Source organism: Humulus lupulus, chromosome 7 (genome assembly GCF_963169125.1).
Source record: "Humulus lupulus chromosome 7, drHumLupu1.1, whole genome shotgun sequence".
Classification (NCBI taxonomy): Eukaryota; Viridiplantae; Streptophyta; class Magnoliopsida; order Rosales; family Cannabaceae; genus Humulus; species Humulus lupulus.
In genome coordinates, this window is record NC_084799.1 from 23,738,445 (window position 1) to 23,748,722 (window position 10,278).

Below are 10,278 nucleotides of genomic sequence, written 5' to 3' on the forward strand. Positions count from 1 at the left end.
ATGAGCGATTTCGTAAGCAACGTGCTCTGAACTTTGAAGGGACTACAGACCCCTTCGAGGCGGAAGAATGGCTCAAAAATGTGGAGCTAATCCTGACGCACATGAATCTCGACAACGCAGACCGCATATCCTGCGTTTCGTCTTTGCTCAAGAAAGACGCTAGAATATGGTGGGACTTAGTTCAGCAGACTCATGATGTTTCCACCATGAATTGGACCCAATTTATGGAGTTGTTCCACAAAAAGTACTACAATTCTGCGGTCATCGCTTCAAGAGTCAAGGAATTCGCTGGTCTGAAGCAAGGGAGTTTATTCAATGGCAAAATATGCTCGACAGTTCGACCGATTAGCTAAGTTTGCACCGGAAACGGTTCCAACTGACTTTATGAGGGTGACCAAGTTCGTTAGAGGACTTTGACCAAAGAATAAATTAGGGGTTAAGCTAGCCAACCCAGGAAATACTACTTATGCTGATGTTATAGAAACAATAATAGAAGTAGAAAGGCTTCAGGCGAACGTTAGTAAAGAAGAGGCCAGTAAGCCTGAGCCTAAACATCAGAGTCAGCCTCAGAATGGTTGGAACAACAACAACAACAATTAGTCCAACAACAATAGTAATGGTCAGAAGAGACGATATCCTGACAATAAGTAGTCCGATAACGATAAAAGGGTACGGACAAACAATGGAGGTAATAGGTCGGGTTATGTAGAATACCCGCAATGTGCTAAATGCCAAAAGAAACATCCTGGTGAGTGTCGCGCAAACACCAAGGGATGATACAACTGTGGTCAGGAAGGACACCAGAAGAGAGACTGTCCCCAGGTCAAACCAGAGAGGAAAAATGAAGACGAGATGGTTCTTGCCAGGGTATTCACCTTAACCCAAGGAGAAGCTGACGCTAACAATAAAGTAGTTACAGGTCAGGTTTCTATCCTCAATAATATATGTTATGTATTATTTGATTTGGGAGCCACTCATTCGTATATCTCGTTAGGAATGATAGAAAAACTAGACAAACCTTGTGAAAGATTTAGAACTAGGTTTGTAACAGAGTTGCCTTCGGGCAAAGTAGTTCTATCATCACGGATAGTACGAGGCGTACCGATCAAGATTAAGGACGTAGAACTAGAAGGAGACTTAATAGAACTGGAGATCAAAGACTTCGACATAATATTAGGCATGGACTGGCTAGCAAGGCATGGCACAACCATCGACTGCAAATGCAAGAAAGTGACGTTCGAGACTCCAGACGGCCAGAGACTATGCTTCATGGGACAAGTTTCAGGACTACGCACACCGCTAATATCATCTCTCAAAGCTCAAAGGATGATAGAAAAAGGATGTCAAGCATTCTTAGCCAGCATCACAGATGTGGTATAGGAAACACCACTTAAGGTTGGAGATGTCTGCATTGTAAGAGTATTCCCAGAAGTATTTCCCGATGACTTACTAGGGTTGCCGCTGACTCAGGAAATTGACTTCACGATCGAATTAGTACCAGGCACCGAGCCTATCTCCAAGGCACCATACCGTATGGCACCTATAGAACTCAAGGAGTTAAAGACGCAGCTACAAGAACTCCTAGACTTGGGTTTCATTAGACCGAGCCATTCACCATGGGGAGCACCGGTTCTATTTGTGAAGAAAAAGGACGGAAGCATGCGAATGTGCATAGATTATCGCGAGCTGAATAAGGTAACGATTAAGAATAAGTACTCGCTACCCCGGATTGACGATTTGTTTGATCAATTCCGAGGCACGACCGTGTTTTCAAAGATTGATCTACGGTTCGAGTATCACCAGCTCAAGGTACGGGAAGAGGACATTCCTAAGACAGCTTTTAGAATTCGTTATGGGCATTACGAGTTTCTAGTTATGTCTTTTGGTCTTACCAATGCTCCAGCCGTGTTTATGGATTTAATGAATAGGGTCTTTAAGGATTACCTGGATAAATTCATCGTAGTGTTCATCGACGATATCTTGGTGTACTCAAAGGACAAAGTCGAGTACGAGAAACATTTAAGGTTGATCTTGTTACAACTAAAGGAGCATCAACTTTATGCCAAGTTCAAGAAATGCGAATTTTGACTTTCACAAGTAGCATTTCTTGGCCACATAGTATCCAAGGACGGAATTGTTGTAGACCCATCTAAAGTGGAAGCTGTGAAGGATTGGCCAAGACCAAAGAACGCCTCTGAAGTAAGAAGTTTTATGGGACTAGCAGGCTATTATCGGAAGTTTGTAGAATGCTTTTCTAAGATAGCCACTCCGTTCACCAACCTGACTCGGAAGCAGCAGAGGTTCAACTAGAATGATAAGTGTGAAGAGAGTTTCCAGTTGCTAAAGGATAAGTTATGCTCAGCACCAGTACTTTGTGTACCGACACCCAATGACAAGTTTGTAGTCTACTGTGATGCGTCGAAGCAAGGGTTAGGTTGTGTGCTGATGCAGAATGACAAGGCGATAGCCTACTCCTCAAGGCAGCTAAAGGAATACGAGCAACGCTATCCAACACACGATATGGAGTTGGCAGCAGTGGTCTTTGCGTTGAAAATCTGGCTCCACTATCTTTATGGAGAACGGTGTGAGATTTATACGGACCACAAAAGCTTAAAGTATTTCTTCATTCAGAAGGAGCTCAACATGAGGCAGCGCATGTGGTTAGAGATAATGAAGGATTATGACTGTGAACTCTTATACCACCTGGGAAAGGCAAACGTAGTTGCTGATGCGCTAAGTAGAAAGAATTATGAAAGTCTAGCAGCATTAGCTGGAATAGCAAAGCCACTACAGCAGGAGCTGATCAACGCTGGAATAGAAGTAGTCATTGGTAAACTAGCTAACTTGTCCATCAAATCAAGTCTTTTAGAAGAAATACGGATTAGGCAAGGGCATGATGACACGTTAGTAGCACATATGGATGCAATTAGAGAAAGCTAGGCCACAGATTTCTCAATAGTAGTTTTAATGGTCAAAAGTCTTAGAATTAGTTGGGTCATTACAAAAACCATCTACACATGTCCTAGGCATCATAACCCAAGTAACCCTAGCCAAAAACTCCCATCAATTCCCATTATCCAACCTAGAAATCCAAAACAAAAACAGAGCAAAGCTAGAGTTTTAATGGCTAGAAACTTACCTCAAGCTCAATTTAGAACCCTCTTCAATGGTGTAACACAATCCTAAGCCCTCAAGGTCCATTCCCCTAGCTTGAATCCTTAAAAGAAGCTCAAAAATCCAAAGGAAAAAGAGAAGGAATTGATGTACGGGAGAGATGTTCTTGATACTCTGTTTTGGCTAACTTCTACAACCTTCAATGGCTTTTATATAACTTAAGGTGAAAAGACCTTTTTGCCCCTAGGTCAAATAAAGTCTCATAAAGGCTTCCAAGGGTAAAACCGTCATTTTTTGCCTATTTCGTTAATCATAATTAACACCCTCCAATTCTCGTTATTCTCAAAATTCTCAAATACCAATAATTCATATCCCGTTACCCTTTAATTCCCAGCAACGCTCTAATCACCAAATTTCCCCGAGCCTCACCCCGAGCCCCGAACTTAATCCCGTTATGACTAAATTGCTAACTTGCACTCAAAGATCGTCTCATGCCAAGTGGCTCTAACAAATCCACATTATAATGTAGCTTTATCAATAATTCACCAACATGCATACAAATATACAACTACGCCCTCAACGGGCCAAATTACCAAAATGCCCCTATGATGAAATGTGGACCCACATGCCCACATGCATGCATTTAACATCATATTATAATATAATTCACATAAACATGCACATAAAAATTTAATGGCATAATAAATCAATTATGGCCCTTCCGGCCTTCAAATCCAACCATTAAACCGCATTAGGGATTTTAGGGCATTACAGTCAATGTATGTTAATACTACTTACTTACAATATATTCATATAATGCATACTTTCACATAACATGTATTTTTTGTGTTGCAGTTGAGTACTTTACTTACCTTCTGTCCAAAATATAATTCACCGTGTAACAAGTGATGTCTTAGGTGTTGATGTGCTTATCCTGACAATGGCATGAATTTCACATCATAATGATGGCAGTAAGACATTGAACTATCATTTAAAAATATCCATAAAACATCATATTCCGATCATGCCTAAATTGCCTTAAACCACTTAGATCGAGTGTTAGATTTATCTTAGACACTTGGAAAAATTTTGACAGAGCTTCCCCTTAATTTTAGCTATCCCCAAATATCAAAATCAATCAGTAATCAACATCAAATAGCCTGCCATAACCATATATCCCAAATACCAACATAATTTTATCACGAAGTTATCATATACCGATTTTGATAAAATTCTAATTTCCAAGATCATCACCCAAATTAAATGAGTCTCCACGTCTATTTAAACATTTATAAACATATCTACCTTCTTATAAACTCAATCAAATAACCAAAAATCAGTTTGTACTTGTAAAGTCCCAGAATGTTTACTTAGTTAGCTAGATAGTTAGTAGTAGTTATAGTATTTTTGATTTCGTGGATTTTGGTTCAAACCGGGACTTAGTTGGAAACTCATAACAACAATTATGGATTTTTATAAGTTTAACCTATAGTTTAAGAATATTAATTATAACATAAGGTTTGATTAATATTGCTGGTCCTAAATATGATATTTATTATAACCTAAAGTTTAGATAGAGCCAATTAGAACATGACGCTTGTCATAAGCATGATTACTAAGGAATTAAGTATTTTAATGAAAAAATAAAGAAATAGAAGCTTTAGCACCTACCAGAAACTGTTAGGGTCGTATTATGACTCAGCCAAAGTAGTTATCCCATTCAAATTATGTTGAAAAAGTGCAATTATGTGTTTAAAATATTCACGTATGCCGATATATCGTAACATGAGAGCCGATATATTGCCTAACGGAGGATACGGAAAACACGTCGGCTTTGCACGAACGTACGAACGGAGGCTCGGGACTAAGGTAGAGCCGATATATCGCCCTATATATGGCGATATATCGACTCTTTGTTTTTTAATTTAAAAATAAGCCTTAACTACTTAGACCTGCCTCTGAATGTTTTTGATCGAGTCTTAAGCCTCTGATTGACGAATATTCAAATATTTTCAATTAATATTCATTATTTTTATTCAAATCAAAAAGGGGTTAGTTTCACTCCTTACCTCTATAAATAGGACCTAGTACCCAGCCATTCCTCTCACTCTGTGATCAGAGCCTCCAAGGTGCAAGTGTTACCATAGAGTGGTAAACACTTGGGTTGGGATAGAAGCTTTATCATTCTTAAGCTTTATAAAATACTTGGGAAGTAAGGTTTAGTGTATTTCAGTATTAAGTTAGACCAATCCATAAGGTCAACTAAGGTATTTCTATTCTTTAAGTCCAGTTCTTTAAAATTATTTAGTTTTCTTTAGTTTCTTTTATTCAGATCCTAACTTTTGATATTGGTTCTTGATTAGGTTCTTGAAACTTTAAGATCTTTCTTGGTAAGTTTCTTCTTGAAGGTTTAGTTTCCACATTTATTCTTTACTCTTTAGAAATACTCACCATTCTTATTGTTGGTTTTAGGAGTGTTCCAAGTCCCGCATTTGTTCTCAAATATATCGGTTTTGGTAAGGAAAATAGGATAGTTATTATATGTTTATAAGTTATGATTATGCTATAATATGTTATGTTATGATATGTTATTATATATTATGATATATATGTTTTTGTGGCTTATAGTTGCTTAAATAGCAAACCCCAATACTTTTATGTTTCTTGGGGTTTATAGTTGCTTAGCTAGCAAACCTCAATGTATTTTGAGGCTTATAGTTGCTTAGCTAGTAAACCACAATGTTTACCATGTACATGGGTTATAATTGTGATATATGTTTTATAGTATATATTTTTGTTATAATCTTATGTTTACATTTTATGTTATATATATGTTAGTAGCTTTTTCTTGCTGGGCATTAGGCTCACTCATTTTTCTTTTAGTGTGATGCAGGAAACTAAATACGGAGGCGGAAGGATTCTTGGTGGCTTGACTTGTGTATTGAGGACGAATGGAATGAATGGGCTGCGAGTCGATCGAGAATGACATTATTATTTTTTTAAATTATGTTTCTATGTATTTCCCGCATTTAGTATTGTAAACGATCTTCTTTAGTTTAAAATTATGTTTTATGTTTTAAACAATGGGTACACATAGCAAAATTATATTTTACTTTGTAATTCCCACAATATTATGTTGAAGTTTTAATAAAGTTATTATTATTTCTTATGTATATGTTCTTCAAAGTAATAGCTATGTTTAGTAGTTCTAATGGTCCAAGGTCTTAGAATAGTTGGGTCATTACAGTTGGTATCAAAGCAACGATCCATTTACATGAAATTCTACTTGATACACACGCTCAAGCTCCGAATCTAACCACCTATGTAAGTATTTATGTTTTAGTTATTATGTTTCTGTGTTTAGCTAAAGTTTTAGCCTTATGTTTCAGTTAAAGAATGGATGGAGCTTTAACATATAACGATATCTGAGCCATTAAGGCCTTAAAAAGGATTAGAGAACCAAGAAATACAGTAGGAATATTGGAAAGAATCACTTAGACATTACTTTTATTCCATAATCAAATACTTCATCTCAAAACAACTAAGCAAATAATGATGAGAGCTACAAAACAATATTTTTTAGTAATTAGACTTTTTAAAGATTTTCCTTTTGTAATTGCTACTTTGGAGGAAATATGGGAGACAATAGATGATGAAGATGAAATACCAGTGGCGATGAGATATTATTTTCTCATAATTAGGTTTACCTCTAAGATGGAATTCCAATTCACAAGAGAACAAAAGAATAATCTTCCCCGAGGAATTTTTGAGGCTCACGAAAATGATGATTATGAAGAGATAGATAATGACATGTTAGATGAAGGATCTAATGTAGAAGATCTCAATTTTTAGAATAGATTAGTTTCTTTATTTATTTTATTTATTATTTTGCCTTTATGATTGTACTTAGTGAAAGTTGTTTTTCTAAATTAATATCATTGTTATTTTGATGACATGTATGAGTTTGATTTTATTTTGCAATCATAATGAATAATAAATTTAATAAATAATGACTAAGTTTGGTGAGGGTGGATACAAATCAATGAACCAAGGTTCTATATTGAGAGTTAGGGGGCCATAGTAGTGGGAACCATTTTACTGATCTCAGCCCTCCCTCAGTATGGCTAACTTTGGAACAACGATGAGTGTCGAGCCTGAGAATTAAGTCATATAGGATAATTAGAAACACACTTAGAAAATAATAAAGATGGCTTATTTTTCTAAGTTTATAAACACACCTTAATTATAACAAAGGCTTATACAATTCTTTTCATAAGAAGTCATAATTAATAGGTCCGAGTTATGTTTGCTTAGATTAAGTTTTTGTTTTAGAGCCTATTAAGGTAAGTTCTAACATGTTTTTCTCAATTGTTAGAACTCTGCTGAAGATGTCACTCAGAAGATCTACTCACAACAATGTCAATGTCTCCAACGCCACTCCTGAGAGCAATGAAGCCCCTCCAGTTTGCAGAAGGGGAGTGCGTGCTAATGCCAACTGAAATGCACCGCCGCCGGTTGACAACACTGCAGAAATTGCCAGGCTACGACAAAAAGTTGAGGAATTACTGTAGCAACAACGACAACAGGCTCAGCCTCAGACTCAGCCTCAGCTGCAACCACAACCTCAGCAAACGGTTCAAGAACCCCATCAAGTAGGTCCATAGGGGGGATGGCCAATGGAGAACTATAAGCCATACCCAGCTCAGCACTTGGAGCCAATCTAGGAGCGGTTTCGAAAGCAACACGCTCTGAACTTGGAAGGGACAACAAACCCCTTTGAGGCAGAAGAATGGCTCATAAATGTAGAGCCGATCTTATCACATATGAATCTCGGCAATGCGAACCGCATATCTTGTGTTTTGTCTCTACTCAAGAAGGATGCTAGAATATGGTGGGACTTAGTTTAGCAGACCCACGATGTCGCCACCATGACTTGGACCAGATTTGTGAAGCTATTCCACAAAAAGTACTACAATTCGGCAGTCATCGCTTCAAGGGTCGAGGAGTTCGCTGGTCTGAAGCAAGGAAGTTTATCAGTAGTAGAATATGCTCGGCAGTTCGACCGATTAGCCAAGTTTACACCAGAAATGGTTCCAACTGACTTTCTAAGGGTGACCATGTTCGTTAGAGGACTTCGACCAAAGATTGAACAAGGGGTTAAGCTAGCAAACCCGGGAAATACTACTTATGTCGATGTTATAGAAATGACAATATAAGTGGAAAGGCTTCAGGTGAATGTTAGTGAAGAGGTGGCCAGTAAGCCTGAGCCTAAACAGCAGAGTCAACCTCAGAATAATCAGAACAACCACAACAATAACAACCAGCAGTCCAGCAATAATAATGGTCAGAAGAGACGGCATCCTGACAATAAGCAGTCTGACAACGATAAAAGGGCACAGACGAACAATGGAGGTAATAGGCTGGGTTATGTACAATACCCGCAATGTGCTAAATGCCAAAAGAAACATCCTGGTGAGTGTCGCAGGGTCCGAGCATATCGTTCCTTGGCCTTGCCATCATATTGGCCATTTAGATGTCCACGACCAGCGGATTGGAGTGTGGGAACCAGACATGTTGGGCATCGCTATCAGAGAAGGTTATCTCACCCTCTTCTGATCGAGCCTTTTTCGGCGCGCGGTCCTCCACAGCCATCATCTCGATGTCCTGGTCGTGGCGCAGGGTTCGAGCATATCGTTCCCTGGCCTTGCTGCTATTTCCCGCGAGGTGCGGGCCTCCGCAGATGGTTAATAGGGTGCTGGCTACGGGATCAGGCTGCAAAGGTGGCGAGCATTGGCGTGTGGGCGCTTGCTCGTTGCCACCTGGAGCTTCTCGTTGGGAATTTCCCGAGGCCCGTACATATCTTTTCAAGTGTCCTTGTCTGATAAGGAACTCGATCTCATCCTTCAATTGGTTGCACTCATTGGTGTCATGCCCGTAGTCGCTGTGATAACGACAGAACTTGGTGGTGTCTCTCCTTGAAATATCCTTTCGAATGGGGGCAGGCTTCTTGTAAGGCAATCTGGAACTCGTGGCCTGATATACCTCTCCCTGAGACTCAATAAGGGAAGTATAGTTAGTGAACCGAGGTTCATAACAATTACCCTTGGTCCTTTTTTTGTCAGAGGTGGAAGGCTCGTTGTGTGGCCGTTTTCCACCATTCTTGCCATTGCCGTTGCTGTTCCCGTTGCCTTTTCCATTGCCGTTGGGCTTGGACCCATTGGCGGGCTTGGCTGTCTCCTTATCTTTGTCTGGGGGCTTTCCTTCATTGGCAATGGCGTCTTCGAGCTTGATATAACGATCAGTTCGATCTAGAAATTCCTGGGTCGTCCTAACCCCATGCTTTCTGAGGCTCTCCCAAAGAGGGGTATGGCACTTATCTCCTGCCATTATGGCCATCATTTTGCCTTCATCACCCACCGTTTTTGCTCTGGCGGCTGCTCGCATAAAATGCTGAACGTAGTCTTTCAGCGATTCTCCATTTTGCTGGCGTATCTCGACCAGCTGATTTGCCTCGGTAGGGTGTACGCGACCCGCATAGAACTGTCTGTAAAAATCCTTCCCGAACATTTCCCAGGAAATTATACTTGCAGGAGGGAATTTAAGAAACCACTCCTGTGCAGCGTCAGAAAGTGTTGCAGGGAAGATCCTGCACCGTGCTTCTTCGGACACCTTCTGAATGTCCATTTGTATCTCAAATTTTTTGACATGAGATACCGGGTCACCATACCCGTCAAAGTTTGGAAGCGTAGGCATCTTAAACTTACTAGGAGTTTCCGCCATGGCTATCCTCTGGATGAAAGGAGTACATTTTCTCCTATCATGGTCAATATAAGATGTTCTTCCCCCGACCAGCTGCTGCACTGCCTGGTTGAGGGCATCTATCTGGGCCTGCACAGCGCTAGGGATCGTCGTGGCCTCTGGTGCTGGGGGGACGTACTCGCCGTGCCGCTCGCGGTGATGATTGAGTACATCTCTCAAGTCCTCATCTCTCCTCCGATGCTCGCTAGCTCCGAGCCGGTTGAAGAAGTTATTTTGTCTGGGCTACCCCCCAGCGTCCCGTCTGTCGGGCTGGTCATCCTAAGGTAGCTGGCTCCTGCCTCCACCTCTTTCTTCATCCCTCCGACCAACATTTCCTCTGCCCGAGTCGGCTTCGTTATAACCATG